Source organism: Astatotilapia calliptera, chromosome 9, assembly GCF_964374335.1.
Source record: "Astatotilapia calliptera chromosome 9, fAstCal68.1, whole genome shotgun sequence".
NCBI classification, from domain to species: domain Eukaryota; kingdom Metazoa; phylum Chordata; class Actinopteri; order Cichliformes; family Cichlidae; genus Astatotilapia; species Astatotilapia calliptera.
This window is the reverse complement of record NC_137430.1, coordinates 5,441,430-5,465,481: the sequence shown is the minus strand read 5'-3', so window position 1 is coordinate 5,465,481 and position 24,052 is coordinate 5,441,430. Positions and strand designations below refer to the sequence as shown.

General features: G+C 41.0%; 1 long non-coding RNA gene across 1 annotated transcript; it reads right to left on the bottom strand.

The window, feature by feature from the left end:
- Positions 1 to 2,359: 2,359 nt before the first annotated feature.
- Positions 2,360 to 23,466, bottom strand: LOC145430825 (uncharacterized). The gene is made up of 2 exons (XR_013911148.1): positions 22,722 to 23,466; positions 2,360 to 2,878 (listed from the first exon to the last, which is right to left on the bottom strand). It is a non-coding gene; the product is annotated as an uncharacterized LOC145430825 (long non-coding RNA).
- Between the last annotated feature and the right edge of the window lie 586 nt (positions 23,467 to 24,052).

Here is a 24,052-nt window from a genome sequence, read left to right as displayed (position 1 = left end):
TTCTTTTATTTGAGGCAACACCCGAGTTGGTATCGATACTATCAATATTTGGATTGATCCGCCCACCTCTACTAACCAGATTGTCACGGGTTGCCCTTGAGGATCCACACGCGGGACCCCTGAGTTGCGAGTTAACAATGAAAGTTTGTTTACAGTTTCTTCACCGAGTGTATTTACAGGCTGTGCGGGGATAGCGCTATATACAAGACGTGAGGGGGCAGGGCTTCAGGGATCCGGGGAATCCCACACACGCTCCACTCCGACCTCTCTCTCCACTAGTGCCCAGTCGCTCCTTCCACACACCGCTCGAGGAAACACAGGGATGGGTCCAGGAAATAAGAGTTTAACAACGATCCAGCGCTGAACAGCAGACCTCTTCCCTCTTAAGTACCAGCTGGTCTTGATGAGGTCCAGGTGTTTCCAATACAGGGAGGCGTGGGCTGAGGGCGTGAACCCACCATGAGTTCTGCCCCGACAAAACAGGAGAGAGAGAGAGAGAAAGACAGAGCGAGAGATAGGAGCATAATGATCAGCGCCTTGCTGATCCCCCAGGCCCTGACACAGATACTTAATTTTGATGGCATTACCTTGGCCTTTAGTAACATTGTGAGGAACCTTGGAGTCATTTTTGACCAGGGTATGTCCTTCAGTGCATATATTAAACAAATATGTAGGCCTTCTCCCATTTCTGAAATATCTTTCTATAATTAGAAATATCCTGTTCTCAGAGTGATGCTGAAAAACTAGTTCATGCATTTATTACTTCTAGGCTGGTCTACTGTAATTCATTATTATCAGGATGTCCTAAAAACTTCCTGAAGAGCCTTCAGTTAATCCAAAATGCTGCAGCAAGAATACTGATGGGGACTAGAAAGAGAGAGCAGATTTCTCCTCCTATACTGGCTTCTCTTCATTGGCTCCCTGTTAAATTCAGGATTAAATATAAAATTCTTCATCTCACATACAAGGTCTTGAATATCAGGCCCTATTTTATCTAGAAGTCATATTAAGCACTGTATCACCTCAATAGAGCACTTTGCTATCAGACTTATTTGTGGTTATTAGGATATTTAAAATTAGAATGGGAGGCAGAGCCTTCAGCGTTTAGGCTCCCAGCTTGGATTCAGGACACAGACAACCTCTGTACTTTTAAGATTAGGGTTAAGACTTTCTTTTTTGACAAAACTTGTAGTTAGGGCTGGATCAGGTGAGCCATAGGCTCATCCTTAGTTATGATGAAATAAATACCATGTGTTTAAACACCACTCTGCATTTAATTATGAGTTTTTTAAATGGTGAATTTACATTTTCCCCATCCAAGCACCACAAAGTTCTTTATTTTTACTTAGACTTTCCCACATTTTTTCTGATTAATAAAACTAAAAATAAATGCAGTGTCATGGAATTGTAAGTAAATAATTTATCACTGAAAACAAAACTTTTGGTTGCCTCAGTGCTTTTTCAATCTAATATCTGTTCTGTGTGCAGACATATCTAAATGTCCAGTGAGAGGTTAAGCTCTTTGAAAACTGCTAAAGCAAACAGCTGCAACGTCTGCAGCCTCTTCTTTCCTGGAAAGGCTTCCCGGGGATGTTACCAGCAGTTCCTTTTACCAAGCTTAAACACAAAGAAAAAAGCAAATTCAAATTTTGATTTTCTTTCTCTGTTGATGAAACACAATGTGAACATGTCTTCCAGTGCATTTAGCTACATGCTTTCTTTTACACGCTCTCTTACTTGAATATGCAGCTAGTGTTTTTACAATGAACTGCTTGTATTCTCATATTTTAAACAGCGAGGTTTCCTTCTTAATTATTTTAAGGAAAATGTACAGTGTATGAGCTCAGGTTGATAGATTAAGTTTGATCTTATAGTATTTAAATAAATTGACTAAAATACAATGTTTACTGTCACAAATGAGTCAAATTCATCTACTGCTCCTCAGACAGCTCCCTTAATGGCCACTGATTATGTGTATAATCCCAAAAAGTAGAGAGCTTGGACAGAGCTGATTTTGGGACAACTTAACTTTGGAATACCTGAGAAAGGCTTTGCAAACATTTGTGGTTTTCCATCCATCCATTTTCTGGCTTTTTTCTAGGTCAGGGGCTCCATTAATTGCAAAAACCATGCTTTTTAATCACTCAAGACAAGACACAAGAAAAAGAATGATTGGGACTGTGAGGAGTGTCCGATATGAGGAAAGCAATAACCAAGAACAAGCCTTTAATTATGGTAGAGCCAAAGAGTTCAAAATAAGAAAGAGATAATGAGGGAACGTGAAACTTAATGTTACGGCCGGGACCGTTTCAGACGAGTGACAGGACTCAAACGCAAGACGCCGAACAGCTCGAAAATATATTTTAAGAATAATGTTTAATGTGCACACAAAATATTCATAAACAAAAGGTGAGCGTAGACGTTAACTAAATAATGATCTGGTCCGGGTCCGGGGATTGGACTGGAAAGCAAGTCACAAAAGGTCCAGGAAAAGGTCGGGGTCACTGTAACAGAATGCAAATGTTCAAAACATAGATAAGGAGGCATATGAATATGTTGTTTGGCTCAAAATCCTCCTTCGTACTGTGTACTTGCCAACGGAGGTCGGAGATGACATAGAGGGGGAGTAATCCGGGTGTGTAAATCCAAAAACTCCTGGCGTGGAGGCAGAGAGGCAGGTAGGAAATTATGGTGGTGGCCTGCACTGACTGATGTTTAGCAGAGAATCTGGCGAAGAGAGATTGAGAACGCTGGCCTTATGAGTCCCCCGGCTAATTACCCACAGATGTCAACGATCAGCAAAAACACTGAGGCCCCTCCCAGGGGTGGAGACGCCGGCTCGGAGGGAGACACACTGGCACACACCCGGACCATGACACTTAAATCCAAAAACACACATAAGGAACATTAACACATGGGGACAAACATAAGAGCAAAAATAGGGCACCACAACAGGAGCTCAAGGGAATGTCAGACCTCTTGAAAAATGGAAAAATGACAGTATATACACAGAGGATGGATTACCCAGTGAGACACAGTTTGGAAACAGGGTGCATGTTAAGACAACAGCAGGTGAAAACAATAATGGTGGTGCAGACAATCGCAAAAATACATTAGTCATCCCATACTTACTTTTTGCATTCACAGCAGTTTTGTGTGAAGGCATCAGGGATAGTTGTTGCAGGATTTAGGAAAAAAATGACAACCTGATACAAAGTTTCAAATAAGAAATACTCCGAGTGAGGTCATGTTAAGATTTGTGTCTCTGAGCCCCTGAAACACCAAAACCTCCTCAACAAACAATTGCTGTGACAACAGTGCTGAAAATACTGTACCATTGGGAAGTGTTATATAGGGCTGGTGTGATGGATAAATTGGATAAATATATTGGCTTACATCAAATGGAATTTTTTAAACTGCTGAGAAAGGCCCAAAGCAAGATGATTCAAACCAGGAAGCTTCTTGCTGCGAAGCCACAGTGGATCACCATGACCTGACAATGTCACAAAAATTTTATAACTTAAAAAAAAACAATATTAAAAATGATGCCACTGGTGTGGACATCTGTGTAAGTGTACAAGCTCAGGTAAAATCCCTGTCCTAAAACCAGACTGGTGAGTTGTGAACTGTGAGCCCTGCCCCAGAAGGGCGTCCACCATTCTCAGGCAATCTCAGTTTGTAAGACAGGGATTAAGACTGAAACTCAGCAACCTCCGTCCACACTGTCAGAAACAGAATGGGGGAGTGACCCTTGTGAGACACAAGAGCACGCTTTATTTCCTGCTTCATGCTGTGAACCACTGCTCAAATAGGCAAGGTTCATTAATGACGGTAAAATGGGTCAAAGTCCTCCATCGTTACAACTAAAGTAAATTTTTACAAACTGAGGGCACTGCGGCCGAATCTGCAAATGATGATTCAGATAGTCGTCATTAACAGCGTGTCATGCCACTGCAGCATTCAGGTCCCGAACTTGGAATTACTTTCCTTTTTCTTGGTAACAAAATGCCAGTATGATATAGATTGGGATATCACGATGCTATTGAAGTTTTTTGTTGCAAACTTTACTTCAAACCAAAAGTCTGATTACATTGTGGCAGTAATTTTTCAGAGAGTGCCTGAAAAAGAAAAACAGCTATGTTTAACAATGGAAACTAAAATGTATGAAATATCATTTTATGCCATGTGCAATGCAGAATATTACTGCTGTTGCATATATTTTCATCAGTTTGGAAACTTTACTTTATATTGCTGACTATGTTTTTCTAAAATTTGTAGGGCTATAATTAGCATACAGTCCATAAGACCCAACATGAGCCTTTTCCACACAGATCACAATAAATCTTTATATTTGTCTTTGTAAATCTTCAATGAAAGGTTTAATAAAGGTTTTCATGCAACAGTAATGAGCAAAACGTAGTTATAACAATGCCCAACTTGTATAAAAATGAACAGTGTACAATGTTGCAACAATTGTAACATTCAGCTCTATTAATTAACAGAGGTTAGAATTAGGGATGTGTGCGACTAGCTGACTAGCCAACTAATCGTCGTTGTGGTCACGAGTCAGTATCAGACATACTACTTACTACAGACTTACTTATTTTAGTTGTTAAATTTTTAATTGATACTCAATGCTGATAAATGATTGTGTCCTAAATGTTATGCAGTCATCTGACACCAGATGACGCGTGGTTGTTAAGAAACGCCATACATCCGTTAATTTCGACCTCAGGTCTTTACTCAGGCTTTTCCTGGCGACTAATTTCTTAGTTGACTAAAGGAGGAAAAAAATTTGGACAAATCGACTAGTCTAAGACAAAGAAACTCTCAGATATTAAGTTAAATTAGAGAACCATTTAATGGACAATGTCAAAAACTATCCATCCATCCATCCATCCATCCATCTTCATCCGCTTTGTCCGGGGCCGGGTCGCGGGGGCAGCAGCCTAAGCAAAGAGGCCCAGACCTCCCTCTCCCCAGCCACCTCCTCCAGCTTATCCGGGGGAATACCAAGGCGTTCCCAGGCCAGCCGAGAGATATAATCTCTCCAGCGTGTCCTGGGTCTGCCCCGGGGCCTCCTCCCGGTGGGACATGCCTGGAACACCTCACCCAGGAGGCGCCCAGGAGGCATCCTTGTCAGATGCCCGAACCACCTCAGCTGGCTCCTTTCGATGTGGAGCAGCAGCTGCTCTACTCTGAGCCCCTCCTGGATGGCCGAACTTCTCACCCTATCTCTAAGGGAGGGGCCAGCCACCCTTCGGAGGAAGCTCATTTCTGCCGCTTGTATCCGCGATCTCGTTCTTTCGGTCACTACCCACAGCTCGTGGCCATAGGTGAGGGTAGGGACGTAGATCGACCGGTAAATTGAGAGCTTCGCTTTTACACTCAGCTCCCTCTTCACCACGACGGACCGGTGCAGCGTCCGCATTACTGCAGCTGCAGCCCCAATCCGTCTGTCGATCTCCGGCTCCCTTCTCCCATCACTCGCGAACAAGACCCCGAGATACTTGAACTCCTCCACTTGGGGCAGGAACTCATCCCCGACCCGGAGTGGGCACTCCACCCTTGTCAAAAACTAATAAAAAGATATTTGCAACCATTAATCACATGTCGCTTAACTGTGCCACACCTTGCATCGTGCATTGTGAGCATTGCATGTTATACTCCAAACAAGACAATGAAGAAGAAAACACTTAAAATAAACCAATGTTAAATATGATATAAAAACATGTTACTACAAAAAATGTTCATATATGTTTAAAATATGACAAAAATAATCTGGAAAAGCAAGTAAATCGTGACTGAAAAGTGTGGCTCATTGTGCCGTGAAGTAAATCATTTTCATCTGCTTATCTGGGATCAGGGGGAGGTAGCAGCCTAACCAGGGAAACCCAGACCTCCCTCTCGCCACCTCCTCCAGCTTATCTGGAGCCAGGCCAGCTGATTGCTGTAATCTCTCTCTGTAGTCCTCCCTGCAGCTTCATCCAAGAAGGACATGCCTGGCCCACCTTGGCCATGGGGCGACCATCTCAACTGCTCCTTTCAGTGGGAAGGAGTAGCGGCTCTACTCTGAGCCACTATTTAACAATTAATTGACAAGTTGCACACATCCCAAGTCTTTACATTACAATATAAAGCACTATTGGTGACTGTGGTCTCCACCTTAGGGATGCTGTAACACCATAGAGGAGACATCGTGGATGTACAGCTAGCAAATCTGCAGCCAATGCGTGATGCATAGGGACCCTTATGTTTGCTATAATTTACTATGCTGAGGGGTGCTGTTATGTAAAAACTGTTCATATCAGACAAGACCAAACAGCAATTTCAGAGAGATATTAACTTCTATAATGTAAATGCCATATTTAGGTAAATATAAAAGACTATTACTAATTATGAAAATGATCAAATAAAACAGAAAAAAATTGCATATAAATCAAATAAATAAATAAAAGAAAAAGAAAAGTCCAAATAGGAGATTTATGAGAAATGTATCAGTTTCTGCTGCAAAGCCTGGAGGAGGTCACTGTAGGTCAAGTGCTGAGATGTGAATGCATATGTATCAACTTCACACTGTTCTTCCACTTGGGGAATGTGGGCATATGTTCCATCAAATGTTGTTTTTATGCTCACTTGTTATTTTTAAATTGGAATAGAGGAGCTCAGGGTGAGTCCTCATTTCTCAGTCCTCAATCTGAGCTACTGGAATATGTATAAAGTGAACGTCCAAAATAAATACACAGCCTTGTAAAGTTTGCTAAAGTTAAAGTTGTGCTTTAGTTATTTAAAGGTCAGTATATCTAATGACATCACTGTGTGCATGGAAGCCCATCGTTATACGGAACCCCACCTGTCTTAATGTATTATTTAGGGCTTCAGGGTATGTTTTTCACAGATGTTCATTTTTAGTTACCGAAAGGCTTTTACAGGATACATGGTAAATGGTAAATGGCCTGTATTTGTATAGCGCTTTTCTAGTCCCTAAGGACCCCAAAGCGCTTTACACAACCTGTCATCCACCCATTCACACACACATTCACACACTGGTGATGGCAAGCTACATCTTTAGTAACTTTAAAGAAATGAACTGGTTGCACAAGAGTTAATTTATTTTTAACTTTCTTTCACACAGGCTCAAAATTATACATGCAGGGTCTAACTAAAATATACCCACAATGCAGGCCAATGCAGGTAATTTCTATACAAAACTTAAAATAAGGATGAAAAAAAGTGTTTTTCTTTTTTTTTTTCCGAACCACAAAACTGTTTAGCCGAGGTAGGTCTCCCTGACAGAAGTTATTTCCCCTGCACCGGGAGCACACGCTGGGCTGTCCATGGACAAACAGTATCCCACATTTTTCATTTTTAGTTCACAAACACTTCTTATAACAACTAACTGCTCTACTAACTGCCCAATTTTGTCCAGTGCTGCCAACTTAACGACTTTGTTATATTTAGCGACTTTTTCAGACCACCCACTTTTTGACATGAAACCACGTATCGCTCTTACTGTCAACAAGCAGCCGGTGCTTCCGTGGGCACATTGCCCATGCCAAAGCGTTCACAGGCGGAGGATAGTCCTCACGCAGCAGTCGCCCCCAGCAGCTGTCAGAGCAGGAGATGTTCACCCTTACGCGTACAAACTGCAAATGAATCGCACATGAGCGAATCCACTGCTCCCGCCCTGGGGAACAGGGGTAAATGTTCATTTTTCTTTGTCTAAACTAAATCGGTGCACTAAAACATCATTCCAACACAGTCACTTACTCATTTCCTCCATTGTGTGTGTGCCTCTCTGTGACATAAGCTAAACATCTAGCTAGCTAGCTCATCATGTCTCAGTCTCAACTGTACACTCAAAAATACAGGAAAGAGTGGGAATCAAACCCTGAATTTAAGGGCTGGTTGAAGCAGTTTATTGGAGATGATACAAGCGCATGCTGCCTGTATTGCAAGGCTGATTTCTATGCCAAACTGAGTGATGTGAAAAAACACATGCTAACACAAAAACATACTCAAAAGGCAAAGCCTTATAACAGTACCGCCCAAATGAAACTGCCGTTTCTTACTAAAAAAAACTGACTCTTCATAAAAGGCCGAAGCCACCATGGCATTAGCTATCGCTGAACACTGTTCCATTACCCTTTGGTGAGCAGGAGGTCACACAAACACGCCCCCAAACACAAACACACTCACGTGCACATGAACACACACACACACACACACACACACACACACACACACACACACACACAGAGTTTTCCATGGGGCTTTTTACAATGGGTGGTGCTTGTATTCTCAGAATAAAAGGCTGCAAGGAAGGCTGTTTATTCGAAGTTGGCTAGGAAACAGGTGACGAGTGTTCAGCTCCAAGAGCCTGGTTCCGACCATCCTCCCTTGCTAGCAAGTAAAGCCCGGTTCCGTCATTGTCTTGCTTTCTTCATGAGTGATGAGTCTCTGAACTAGCGGGCCTGTGGAAGCGCAGACCCAACAGGTACAGACCGCCATCAAGGCTTTTGAAGAAGAACAGGTACAGCTTGGTTAGCCTGATCAAGTCTGTGAGCAGCAGGGTGCTGAATCCACTGGCAAATGTTGATGTACTCAAAGAACCAAGAGGGATACATCAGTTCCAAACCATACCTCAGTTACCTTTTTGAGTCCAAAGCAGTTGAGTTGCACCTTGCGCCTGAGGATAAAAAAAATGTCAGAAAGCAGTGTGTAGCCTTCACCATATCCCTCACTAATGAGTTGAAGGTGAGACTGCCAGACAATATTGAGGCATTGCAGTACATGTCAGTTTTCAATGTGGAGGAAACTCTAAAGCACAACAAGAGCCCTGGAGAAATAGAAAAAATTGCTAAACTCCTCGGCTTCTCCCCTGAAGTGATAGATAAGATCGGCCACCAATGACGTACCATCCATCTTAGTAAATGGAGTGAGACAAAAAACACAATAGACTTCTGGAGTGAGATTTGGACAGTGTTGGGGAGTAACGTGTAACCCATATCAACTACTGCCTGTCACATGACCCACGTCAGCTGATTTGAGGTCCCTCTTCTGATTGGCTCCTTTCACGTCACGGCAACTCTGAAAACCGGCTGTGGAGGGATACTTCCGGGTTCGACTCCTGCTGTGGCTGTGAGCTTATGGCATTTAGAGCGGTATTGGAAAACAAAGCGTTTTCTCTCCTCAATTCATCTTTAAACTTTAAACTCAGCGGTCAGGTTTTTTTTCCCCCCTTTGAATTTGATCTTCTTCATATTGAAGTGGCGAGCCGGTAGGACCATCCTTTGTTTCCCCCTCTTTTCCCCCACTTAGCCGTCTTTGGATTACGGACATATTTCCCCATTGTATGAAGCTGGACCCCAAGGAGGAATACCTTAAAAGTGAACTTTAAAAAGAAAAGGACTCTTAGCAAAAGGACTCTTGCACAGAAAAATCACAGCACTGATTTATTATTTAATTGTGGACATTTACGTTGTGTGTTGTATTAATTATTTCGTTCCATTTCCCCTTGCCCCTATTTATTCAATATATTTTTGGTACAAGACATTGCAGTTTTTGGTCTCATCATTCACACCATCTAGGCTCCATAAAGAACTATTTCTTCTGCGCGTCAGTCAGTAAATTCATCCATTGACATAAACTAGTCCTTAAATAACTTAGCGTTACAAATGGAATACATGTACCGCTGTTACGTATTTAAAACACAAAATATGAGTAGCTGTATTACATTACAGGTACCATTTAAAAGGGTGGTATTCAGAATACAGTTACTTTGTTGAAATAAATGGATTACATGGCGGTCTTTTCCTGTTTCATATATTAGGCTATGCTCTCTCTATTTTTGGTAATTCCACCCAAGCAAAACACGCATTAAGTGGCTCTAATGCCCGTGTCTCAATCATGTCACCTCTATTTGCGGCTTTTTAGTCTATTTGCAAAATGATGTGAAGAAAAAAAAATATTCACAAAAAGTGATTTAACATGAAGGCAATAGGCAGAGTGTTACAGGCATCGCCCCAAAGAATGTAGCCTCATGGGCAGTGTAGTCCGTGCTGCAGGGAGTATGGACTGCCATACCCGTTATGTGTCTGTGAGCGAGGGAGGGAGAGAAAGGCGAGTGGAAAAGTACGAGTTGTCACCGAGCAGAAACGGGATCTGGAAGCATGTAAATATAATAATAACCAGTGTTGGGCAAGTTACTTTGAAAAAGTAATTAATTATATTTACTAGTTACTTCTTCAAAAAAGTAACTGAGTTAGTAACTGAGTTACAATATTCTAAAATTAATTATTACTTGAAAAGTAACTATTGTGTTACTGTAAAAAAAAAACATTTAACCAGGGTATAATCGGCCATTTTTAACTACTTTGGATGTTTCCTCTACATTTCACCTTTAAAAACGTTTTACTTTGCCTTGTTTGGTATCATCAGCACAACCTCACGTGTCTGAATTTACAGTTATGTTTTCATTTTGACAAACTGTATTAACACAATTGATCTAAAATCAGACAAAAAACATAAAATCCGAGTAGAAAAAGTTCTATTTTTTACTGTAACAACCACAAACATGTTTATTGAATCATATTTCATAACTTTAAATGCAAATATAAATTGTGAATTTTAAAATCATATGCACAAGTTTTGCAAACAAGTTATTTGCAGCCTTTTACCTTTTACCCTTTTTCTAAATAATCATTTCAAACTGTTTACAGAACAATCAGCTGTTCTGCATTCAATAAGATGCCACACAAATTATCTGTGCCACTCCAAAAAAATAATTTCTGTCCACTATAAAGGAGAACATCACAGCCTGATACCTGCAGGTGTGACAGCAGCAGGTGTGTCACTGCTCCTGTTTCCATTCAGCAGTCGCCTCATTGTTCTGACACACAACACAAAACTATCCACAACACTACACACTAACTACACAAGACAACACATTAACTACACACCCCAAACACCTTAAACGTCACAAATCTCTCACATCTCAAAACTCGCTCTCTCTCTTTTTCTGCTCTCTCTCTCTCTCTCTCTCGCCGTCACTCCTAAAACTTCCCCAGTTTTTTTTTTTTTTGCTCATAAGCAGAGAGCGCTCGCTGCGCTGTCCTTAGACAGCAAACGTGACGAAACTATTGAGGAAAAACGCCGCGTATATATTGTTTATCATGACTCTGGTTTTACGTGGCCTACCAACACAGTTTATAAACTGGTATATATCACCTTGTTGCTTTGTCTTTAAGTGGTCATGTGATTGGCTTACCACGACTACTTTATTCTTCCTCAGTCATGCGACTGTTTTGCCCCTTTAGCTCCAGGTGTTGTGCTAGACAGTGATTGTGATTACCGTCTGCGGGAGCGCGTGCAGCTGCTTAAAGGTGTAGCACCCAGATTACTTACGTAGTCAGCTACTTCCGCGCAAGTGATATAAGATGCGGTAAACTGAACACAACTTCAACCGTCTGTTTGTTGAAAAATAGTAACGGACTGCGTTTTCTTGTTAGTAACTGTAACGGCGTTGTAACGATAGGAATAGTAATTAGTTAGATTACTCGTTACTGAAAAAAGTAACACCGTTAGTAACGCCGTTACTTGTAACGCCGTTATTCCCATCACTGATAATAACCACTGCAGCCAAGAAGAGTGCCTGACGAGCCCAGTTGTAAGTAAGCTATTAAGACTCGACTGTACACCGTGTTCGTGTTTTCCTCCGAAACAATAAGTTCAGTTGCAGCAGCCTTTCAACACCTCTCTCTGTCTCTCACTAACAAACTTGACAACAAAGTAAAGCTAGTTTTCGGCTACGAGCCGACAGGGAACCCGACGTATTAGCCAGAGGTCCCTTTAATACGATTCGGAGCCGCGGACCTGTTTTCTATGCAGCCTCATCTAATGTCCACCCTACTGTTACTCATTTTATATCAAGATTTAAAAATCTAGTTGTATTGGTATGGCGAGTAACCTGCAGTAATAGTACATTCATGTAGTTGCAAAAAGCTTGATAATATAGTAAGTAATCTAAAGTATTCAGAATACGTTACACTTATTGGGTAACATAACGGAATTCGTTACAAAATACATTTTAGGGCAGGTATTCTGTAATCTGTAGTGGAATACATTTTAAAAGTAACCTTCCCAACACTGGGTTTGGAAGTACAGGGATGCAGCTGATATCAACCCATTTCAAGAACTTGCCATGGCTGCTGTCTGTGTTGTCCTTGCCACACTCAAATGCTGAAGTTGAGCGAGTATTCAGCCAGATGAGTGAGGTAAAAAGCAAACTTAGAAATCAGATGTCCTTGCAGAGCCTTAACTCCATCCTGTACATCCGATATGGACTGAAGCTGTCTGGTGATGCTTGCTATGAGCACCAGCTGCTTGATAATGTTTAGCAGCTTCTTGGCACATCAGCTGCTTACTCATTTAAGTCAAGTGCTACAGTTGCTGATCCTGCAGTAGAGAAACTTGACGAAAATGAGAATGACCCACTCTTTCTGTGAGCTAGCACACCCTGGATGTCTGGAAAACAAACAAAAAAACCCCAATCAGCCTGAATTAGGACCAGACCCCATCACTTTTTCGCATTGCCACTGTTTATTTCTACTGTCTGTTTTTGGTCCATTTAGATCGCTAATGTAGTTTGTTAGCAACATTGTGGTTAAAAATGTTCTTCTTTTATCCTTATTCTTGTGTGGTTTAAAACTACTTAAAAAGCAAAATGAATAAATAAATAAATTGCTAAAAGAAATGTAACTTGTAAATATAAATGCCTAAATGTATTTAGAATGTTTTTTACTCACTTTATGTCTCTTCCATGATGTCATTTCTCTCTCCTACACTGTAGTTTACAAACATGACCAATTATGCAAATTAGGCAATGATGTCATTTAGTGCCTTCTAGCGACTTTTAGAGCAGCCAATAGCAATTTTCCTTACTGAGGCGTTGGCAACACTGATTTTGTCAGGGAGACCCACCTTGGCAGCACGCAGCGAAGCTCCAAACGCTTTTAGTATGAACTCCAGACCACCGACAGGTCTCGCACACAACAGCCGCTCTGTCACGTGACACCATACTGCTCCGACGTGCTAAGGTCACTATCTGGATTGCGCCATGTTGCAGGTTTTGTGAGGTGCTTTTGCGATATTTAATGGATCGGATTAGATTTTTTTTCTTAGGTCAGGATCGGCCCGATACTGATACTGTATATCAGATCGGTCCAGCCCTAATTTTTAGCAGGTAATCTCTTTTCTCACTTGGATCTTGGCAGCAGTAAAAGCCAGAGGACAATGGTCTTAGATTCTATGTGGAAAACCAGCAGTGACTGAAAAAAGTTTTACGTTATAGTACTGTTATTATTTTCTTTTCTGCCAGCACTAATGATTATGACAGGTTTACTTTCAATTTACTACTGTTGTTTGCCTCTGTCTTTATTCATCAGTTCTTAATAACAAGACTAATTAAGGCAGTGCAAACACATTAACAGTTATATTCACCATCACTCGTAGTACAATGTTTGCATCAGAGAAGAATTCAACATTTGGGCACTGAAATTCTAAACTCAAGTTTCTCATCATTCATCTTCATCAATAAGGCAGGTAAAGACCTCTGCACATCCACATATCACTTCAATAAGATCTGAATATACAGATGCAAATGTTAATTGTGTTATACTCTTAATTAAAATGCACTGTAATGCACTTTATATGGTTATTCTGATTGTGCTCTATACATTATTATAATCAGATCTTTTATTAGAAAAATCCTTGTATTAAAAAAACCCATTTCAATTATATTTTAAAAACTGTTCTTTAAAGCTATTTATCATCAGATGTTACTAAGCTGACATGCAGTTATTTCATTTATGTCCCTCAACTAGGGTCCATATTGCTATCTTGTGAAGTAGGTCAACACTGTGATGGACGATACCACCAGGGGTCACGCTATGGAAAGGAATAATGTAATCAGATTTAAAGACCTTGCTGTAAAATTACAGAGATACTGCTGAGCAAGAAGATTTTGCAAACACTCCTACATTTCTGTTCAGTATCTTGCGCAAGGACACTTTGGCATGTAGACTGGAGCAGCCAGGAAGTGGACCAATTAGCAGACGGCCTTCTTTACGTCTCGAGCCAGAGGTGACACACTGTAGGAGCTGGAGCTTCTATTTACCTCTTATCTCTCATATTTTTAAAAATGGGCTTTAAAAGCAACAAAATACATTCCCGTTCATAACTAAACAGCAGAGGTGGTTACTGTAAATTTGTGTATATTTACCTCCTGATCTAGTAAGGCAGCATATCATTACACAATCAGCTTTTGGAAAGCACCTGGTATTCACACTTCCTGTAAGTGAGGGGGAGCTCAGACTGCAGGAGTACAGGTGGAATCCCTGATCACAATCAGGCTCTTTTGTTTCTGTATTCTGCTATGCTAGGCTAGCACTACTGCAGCGGACTGCTCTATTTTACCACAGACATGCTCTAGTCTGAATTTTCCTCTTAATTTAAGTGACATTACATGGATTAAAAAACTGTTTACTTTCCTCAAATTGAGTAATTTTTCCATCTAGGCTGGCATAATATGTGGAATTGAACTGGTATGAGATAAGAATTTAAAAAAGCAACATTGAAAACAAGGCTGATAAAAGTGTGGGAATCACAGAAAGTCAGCATGCAGCATATCATGTTGAAAATAAAGAGCTGTATGTTGTTGTGTCAGAGCAAATTGTCCAACACATTCTTGCAGCACTTTGTAGGATACTTGAGAAATATAATCTACTGTTTGCCCCAGAATAATTTAAAGACCACAACTGTTGCACTTGTGAAATGCACTTTCATTTAAAAGTCCTGGTAACAATAAATATATGAGTACAATTAAAAAAACGTATAGATTTCAGATTTAGACCTGGCTGATCCAGTCAAGTGGAGCAACATGTAACACAGTCTGTGCAGGAAGAAAGACTGCTGATGCTAACACTACTACTGACATAATGTGTGTTTGCAACTCACAAAGTGCCCACATTTCAGTAGTATTATTGAAGAATGAGGAATAGTTTTAAATGGAGCTTTAAAATGAGCAACGAGATAGCATTAAAATGTCATTTTAAACTTTATTTCTTTGAACTCTAAGAATCACTGAGCTCTACCTCTCATTTGCAGTAATGCTGAATATTTATAACGCCATTAAAAGATACAACCAAATAATCAAATTGATGCAATAACACATTCCTCCTATCTCTATATCTATCTTGATATAAAGAGATAGATTGTATAAAGAGATTTAAAGAGTACGTGGCTCCTAGTGTTTCTTGCCTGGCACACCAATCCTGATTGGATTCAGTCATCACTCACTTCTGGTATTATATGCATCAGTTCATCTTCTCACTCTCAGCTAGATTGTTCTGTCTGCTTGTGTTGTAGTATTGCTCTGGCTTCCAAGTTTGCTCATTTGATTTCTTTTACATGCTGATGACTGTTATTTGCACAAGGCTTCTCTTTCTTTCTTTTCTCCATTGTGCTCATGCTCACCCAGGACTGAAGTGTTTCCTCATGGCTTTGTTTGCACCACTTCTAGTTTGCATATTCTTGACCTTTAAAAAAAATAGTTAAATGTTCTCCTCGTGTTACATATTTCATTTGGGTCCACTGTTACAGTGAATCTGAAAAATGGGAAACACACTGAATGATTAAAGATACATGATGAAAAGGAAACAATATAAATATGAATAGGGATAAAAGATTAGGATACATGAGTCATAACAATTAAAAAATAATAATTAAAATAATTAATGATCGTGAATCTAATTGATCAAAAGTTACCGGTACATTCGGTTCCACGATATGTTGTATATCAAAGCTTTGACCGATAGAATAATCATGGATCTGAGGCTGTGGTTTGGAGAAATACTAATGAGGAGCTTGTCGAAGAACAGGAAGCGGAGAGTATGAGGTGTAAACTGGCTTCTAAAATTTATAGAAATTCTCTCCAGTTAAGGTGATTTTGATATAATTTAATATTTTATTATTTTTAAAGTAGTTGATTGGTTGGCTTTTAGTTGCCAAGATCTAACGATCCAAACTAACCAAAGTATAAAGTTATTGGTTTGACAGCTTCTCCTTTTTAGGTGACGATGAATATCACTTTTAGTGGATTAGATTCCAAGCATTTCCTGCAGCAGGGGATCGGATGTGCTCATTGTTTTCAACCCCACCCCAACACCAACACCCAGCCCTCCCCCTCCCTATTACCTTTTTAGGTCTAATTTAACAAGGACAAAACTTTGATATTGGTTTTATAACACAAGACCAGCAACGCTAACTATGAAGTCTGGGGGTATGTGAGTTACAGGAACAGAAATGTGGGCATGACTGAGACTTATCAGTCAGAGAGTGAAAAGATGAAAAAATGTACTAAAAGCTTCCTATCATGTAAATAAATGGTTTGAGTTTGCACATTTTCAAACTCTGACAACAAAATAAGCACTGCAGTTTGCCAATATTTCAAAGCCTATCAAAGATAAAGGCTAATAATGGCATTCATAGCAAACGTGAATGCAAAGTCATTTTCACAACATACCATTAATTACCATTAAAACTTCTCTGTGCCCTCTCTTTTTTCCTCTTTTCTATCTAAAGATGAAGTTGAACCACATAGAAATGGAGGAAAGCTTAGTGATGCTGCAACTGATTGTTGATAGCAGAAGAGAAGCCCCAGTGCACGGGAGAAACAGCTGATGGAGTTTTGCAGTGCAGTGATTATTTATTCATTTATTGCCCAAGCTGGAGTGTTTTACCTTGTGTGAATGCAGATTTATCTTTTTGTGTTGCCCAGTCAGGACATGAACTGTGCTAAACTATTGTGCTTGTCATGGCCTCAAACAGGACAAAATCTGACACCAAAGGCTTTCTTCAGATTGTGGACCTGCACCTTCACTGGCTAACAACTTGTGACCAGCAAAGCATTATGTGGATAACACTGTATAATTTATTTTAGACTTGCCCGAAATTGCATAACTATTGGTTGGATATTTTTAAATGTTTTTCTGATATCTATAATTGCACATTAGAGCCGGACCCAGTAACTGCATTGTTTGGATCTTCCTCTTCCCTTTTACACCTAAGCTCTGCTGCACAAACTACAGTTTTTTTCGGAATGCTAAGAAAATTATCTTGACTCTCTGGAAGTCGGATATTGTACCTCAATTCAAAATGTGGCTAACAGAACTGACTGCTCTACTGCATATGGAGAGAATTAGGGCCACATTAGCGGACAAACTTAGTAATTTCTTTGATGTGTGGCAGCCATTTTTAGACCATGTATTAAAAACCCAGAGAGATTGTAGTTGCCCTACATTGAAGAACACCAAACCCTCTTCCTATTTTATTGTTTATTTTCATCAACAATTCTGCTAATTTTGTGTGTGTCCACCCTAGGGGAGTTGGAGTACCACCTTCTCCCGCTAGTTGGAAACAACTTTTACACACATTTCTACACTCCTCTCTTTTTTTTTCTTTTCTTGTTTTTGTTCCCAATTTTCAACATTTTTAACCCCATTTTTCACTCTTTTTACACACATATCAACTTTTCCCACACAACCATTCTCTTTCATCTCACAACATACTTGTACTCACATTTCTTACCATACAGTCAAATATTGAGTTTTATCTCTGGCCGCTGGGTGAAACGTCCGCCACTACTGGATCTGGATCCCATATTTACATTCAGAGCATCCCTTGCAATGGCCTTCTTCCCTTCTCGGCAGAAAAGTGCTAAAATACCGTCACTCCGCACACTGTATTGTGCAGAGGTGATTGTAATGATAACAGCAAATCCTTATTTGCCTAGTATCATGTTTTATGTTGTTAATACTCCTAGACTGCAGGGGGAGCTAGAGAGCAGAGGGAGTTACCTCTGAGTAGACTGTGATGGCGAAGCTTTGTTTACATGTGAACCACAGTTCGATAAAATACCTTCTCTTCAAGTAATGGTGTCATTCTTAAGAACCCATAACAACATACAGAAACAAGACATGGTGTCAGAAGATGGACTTGAAGAAAGGTAACGGACTACAATATAGCAGTACCGACGGATCAGCTTAGCAGTGAACGTAGTGTAGCTAACTCGCCGAGGGAGAGAAAAGAGACCTAGCGACGTAAGCATGGACGGCTTACACCCACCACCGATTCTTCAGTTGACTGGAAATGTGGCTGAAAATTGGAGAAGATTTAAGCAACGTTTCACGTTGTACCTGTCAGCAATTGGACTTGACGAGGCAAGTGATAAAAAGCAAGCGTCAGTGTTTTTGCATATAGTGGGTGATGAGGCACTGGAAGTCTATAATAACTTCACGTTTACTGATGGTGACGGAATGAAGCTGAATAAAATAATGGAAAAGTTTGAGGCTTACTGCATACCTAAGAGAAATGTGACATTTGAGAGGCACAGATTCTTCACATGTGTACAGAAGACAGGGGAGACAATAGATCAGTATGTCACAGAGCTGCAGAACAGGAGTAAAACATGTGAATTTGGAGGACTGACAGATTCTTTGATAAAAGACAGACTTGTGTGTGGGATTCCAGACAACGGTCTGAGAGAGAGGCTACTGAGAGAGGAAAATATTGACCTGGAAAAAGCATTAACACTGTGCAGAGCAGCTGAAACGGTGAGGGCACAAGCTAAAGAACTGCTTAGTGACAGCTGCAGAGTGGATGCTGTGAATAAGAACACACACAGAGTCAAAAAGGAGAGTGCTGCCGCTGAAATGAAACTGCAATTGAAATCGCCAGCAAACAGGGACAGAAAAGAAAAGACTTGTGGTCGCTGCGGAATGCAACATCCTCCTAAAAAATGTCCAGCATATGGGAAAAGATGCAATACATGTAACAAAATAACCATTATGCTAGGTGCTGCAAAGCTTAAACCCTGAAACAAAGTGCAGTCCATACTGTGGATGAAGAAGACACAGAGGAACTCTATGTAGCTGCAGTGACAGACAATAAGACAGGTGAAAAGGACTGGATAATGACACTCAAAGTGAATGACACACTCATGAAAGTCAAGCTGGATACTGGAGCTCAAGTGAATGTCATATCAGAAGCAGAGTTCAAGAAAATCAGACCTAGACCTAAAATGCATGCAACGAAGGTGAAAGTGAGTGGATACTCAGGTGCAGAAATACCTGTGAAAGGAAAATGCATGGTTAAAGTGACACACAAAGACAAGGAGCACACGCTAACATTCATTGTGGTGCCGAAGACTGTGCAGCCTATACTAGGGTTACATGCCTGTGAGAGTCTGAACCTAGTGAAAAGAGTGCTCGTTGTGGAAACTGATGATGACATGGACTATAATGAGTTGATGAAGGAATATGGTGACCTATTTCAGGGACTTGGTTGCCTTGCTGGAGAACACACAATCAGAGTCGATGAAAGTGTAACACCAGTCATTCATCCATGCCGCAAAGTACCATTTGCTCTACAAAAGCCACTGAAAGCCGAGTTGGACAGGATGGAAAACCTGGAAGTGATTGAAAAGATCGATGAGCCAACGGAGTGGGTGAGTTCTCTTGTTATTGTGGAGAAAAAGACTGGAAAGCTCAGAGTTTGCATGGATCCTAGAGATCTGAATAGAGCAATAAAGAGAGAACATTTCAAACTACCTACAAGAGAAGAGATAATGTCACAGTTTGCAAAAGCGAAGTACTTTAGCAAGCTAGACGCTTCATCAGGATTTTGGCAACTGAAGCTGGACGAAGCAAGTTCAAAACTGTGCACGTTCAACAGCCCATTTGGCAGGTACAGATTCCGGCGACTGCCGTTTGGCATTGCTTCAGCACCTGAGGTGTATCACAAGACAATACACATGATCTATGAACACCTGGAAGGAGTCGACATGTCAATGGATGACATCATTGTGTGGGGTAGCACAAAAGCTGAACATGACATGAGACTGAGAAATGTTCTTGAAGCAACCAGAAAAGCCAATCTGAAGCTGAACAAAGAGAAATGTCAGCTTGGGGCGAAGGAACTGACATTCGTTGGAGATATCCTGAGCAGTGAAGGCATCAGACCAGATCCTCAAAAGGTGTCTGCAATTGAAAACATGCCGAGGCCGCAATGCAAGAAAGATGTGCAGAGATTTAATGGCATGATAAACTACATGGGAAAATTCATACCCAATCTCTCAGAAAAAATGGCGCCACTGAGACAGCTAACTGAAAAGAGAATCGAATGGGAGTGGAATCATGAACATGAGAAAGCATGGCGTGACTTGAAAGATCTGCTTACAAAGGAACCAGTTCTGAAGTTTTATGATCCAATGAGACCTATTAAGATCTCATCAGATGCATCACAGAGTGGGCTTGGAGCTGTTCTTCTGCAGAAGTATGATGAGTGGCAGCCTGTTGCATATGCATCACGATCCATGACAGACGCAGAGACAAGATATGCACAGATTGAAAAAGAACTGCTCAGCATAATGTACGCATGTGAGAGATTTCACCAGTTTGTGTCTGGGCAGGCCATCAGTGTTGAAACTGACCACAAGCCACTGATAGCATTGTTCCAAAAACCACTAAATGACTGTCCACTGAGAATCCAAAAAATGATGATCCGGCTGCAACGTTACACGCTTAACGTGATGTACACACCTGGCAAGCTGATGTACACAGCTGACACATTATCCCGAGCTGTTGATCCGAATGAGCCAGCGAACACCAAGATGGATGATGATGTAAGAGCATATGTGAGCATGGTCACAAGTGCACTTCCTGTCGCAGAAGGGAAGATGGAGCTCATCAGAACGGAGACAAGCAAAGATGGAACGTTACAAGCACTGCGCAAAACCATCATAGATGGATGGCCCAGCTGTAAGCAAAACTGCTCACCTGTTATTCATGAGTACTGGAACTGCAGAGCAGAACTGTCTGTAGTGGATGATGTGGTGTTCAAGGGAAGTAAAATTGTCATCCCAAAGAGCCTGCGAGGAGAGATGCTCAAAAAGATACACGCAGGGCATCTAGGCATGGAAAAATGTAAAAGGAGAGCACGTGAGGTGATGTACTGGCCACGGATTAATCAGGATGTGACAAATGAAGTGTCGAACTGTTCAACATGTCTGACATATCAAGCAAGCAATCCTGCCGAGCCACTAAAGCCGCACCCAGTGCCAGACCGACCATATCAGAAAGTGGGGGCTGACCTCTTTGTGTCTGGAGGAAAGGACTATATTGCAGTCACAGACTACTACTCTTTGTATCCGGAAGTATGTAGACTGCAAACAACAACAGCAGAGGCTGTAATCACCTCTATGAAAGCTGTATTTGCACGACACGGTGTGCCAAGTGAAGTGTTCACAGACAATGGACCACAATTCTCCAATATTAGGTTTGGACAGTTTGCCAAGGAATGGGACTTTTTCACACAACATCAAGCCCGCACTACCCACAATCTAATGGACTAGTGGAAAAGTCCGTCCAAACAGTGAAGAGGCTGATGAGTAAGGCGAGAGACAGTGGTGCTGACTTCTACCAAAGCCTGCTAGTATACCGCACAACACCACTTGAGTGTGGTATGTCACCAGCACAGCTTCTTATGGGACGATGCCTGAGATCAAACCTGCCCATTCAGGATAATCTGCTTAAAACAAAAGAGGGAAAATGCGTGAAGAAGTTTAAGGAGCAACAAAAAGCAAAGCAGAAGTTCTATTATGACAGAGGAACAAAAAACCTACCTGAACTGCATGCTGGGGATCAAGTGAGATTCAAAGACAAAACCAACACATGGGCACAGAAAGCAACTGTTCTAAGGAAAGATCAACCACGATCATACATCATTCAGAGAGAAGATGGAGCTATGCTGAGAAGAAATCGCCGAGATCTTCTTAAGGGACCAGTAGTAGTGGAGCAGAGGTTGGAGGCTGCTGAACAACTCCAACACACACATGAGACACTATCACCTGAAACACCTATGCATACACAAGAACAAACACTGAGAAGATCTGTAAGACAAGTAAAGCCACCTATGAGACTGATTGAACAGATGTAATGTGTTGACATGTTGTTTGGAAGATGATGTCTTAGTATCTATGCAAGTTTCACTATGTTTGGTTACTAGTGTTGAATGGACCATAATTGTTGAAAACTAGTTGTGTTGTTAACGTTACTTTGATAAAGCCTGGTTTAACAAGTAAAAAACAAATAGAGACTGTTTATGTTTGTGAAAGTAGGTATGTTATTTTATTGTTGAAAAAAAAGGAAGATGTAATGATAACAGCAAATCCTTATTTGCCTAGTATCATGTTTTATGTTGTTAATACTCCTAGACTGCAGGGGGAGCTAGAGAGAAGAGGGAGTTACCTCTGAGTAGACTGTGATGGCGAAGCTTTGTTTACATGTGAACCACAGTTCGATAAAATACCTTCTCTTCAAGTAATGGTGTCATTCTTAAGAACCCATAACAACATAAAGAAACAAGACAGTGATTATCAACAGTGGACTCGAACCACCGTTCCCTGTGATGGACCGGTGTTTTTGCAATTACTTTCTGGCAGACGACTGCTTTTCTTTGCACAACACCGGTACCGAACACAAGCCTGGGGGCTTGAACCCCAGGATTTTCCTTCCGGAGACTCGAACTCCGGAGCAGCAAGCACTTCACGGCTTGGCCAGACAAAAAACTCCTCATGACTGTATACAAAGTTAGCTACAACTCACCCATGTGCAGGAGTCCCCTCAAAGTTGATGGTCTCGGTGGTAACTAAAGCACACGGTTCTGTGTCTCCTCCAATTCCTTCGCTTCAACAGCTGGTAGGACCATCCCATCCTCATCGCCATTTTGTTGTGGAAGTTTTCCATTAAATAAAGCCTGCAGACGAGCGGTGAGCGGTAGCTAACATTCTTTAATCAAACACACAAAGAACAGACAACCAAGCTTGATGAAGTCCCTGCATGACCGCGGGACAGACGGTCAGCAGAGTCTCCCTGAGCCCAGCATGGCTCTCAGTTAAATACCTTCTCCAGGAACAAAAGGCAGCACACAGCTGTTTCACACCTTAAGGTTCACACTCCCTTGTTACCTCCCAGAGTCCTCGAAGAGACAAAAGACTCTTCCTGTGGAGTTGTCTGCTTCCCCCCAACTTCCTTACTACACCCCCACCATCTGTCTTACTGTATGAGTGTGAGACATGTTTAAATCCAGTGGCACCAAGGTATCATACAATAAAATAATCTGATTAATACATAAGTAAAAGAAATTCCTATACATGCCCCTTCCTGATTTCTTATGTTTTAACATGTTTGTTACACTTACATGTTTCCAGTTTCAAATGTTAACACAGATGTTCAGAGTAAATACAGATTGTAGTTTTTTAAATGATGGTTTCATTTAGTTTGGGGAAACAGCTCCAACTTTACCTCATGTAGAAAAAGTCATTTCCTTCTAAACCTAATAAGTGGTTTTGTCATCTAGCAAGAACTGCGATCAAGCATTTGCAATAACTAATAAAAAAGCACTTGGGACAATTGTGTTGGTGACAGCTTTTGTTATAATATCAATAATATTCATATGAATATGGGATACTGTTACATGTTTGCACAGACTTTTGTGGAATATGGAGACACTCCTGGCATTATATGAGCAAAGTGAGACTCATTTTTTAGGGTTGGTGGAGATGAGTGTGAAGATCCAAACAATCCCTGTCAGTGATGGAGAAGCTTTGATGAAAATATTTGGTAAAAAGTTCACCAGCATGAAGGAAATGAAGTTTCAAACTTTCCTTAGGAGGAGCCCAGCACGCCTGCTTAAAGAAAAGTGAGTGTGGCGATGTGGATGCTTGCAGCGACTGCTGTATAGAGGCCATCCTGCTACACATGAAACACATCAGAGTCATAATTGTTATTTTAGTCACGTTGTTTATTATCCTTATTGTTTTATCTGGGACTGTTTGCAGACATCTCAGAGAGAGGAGACACCAGCATCTGAACAGAGACTCAAACCAGCAACCTGCAGCTCCCTGCTTGGCTGCTCCAGTTTTCTCCTCACTCAT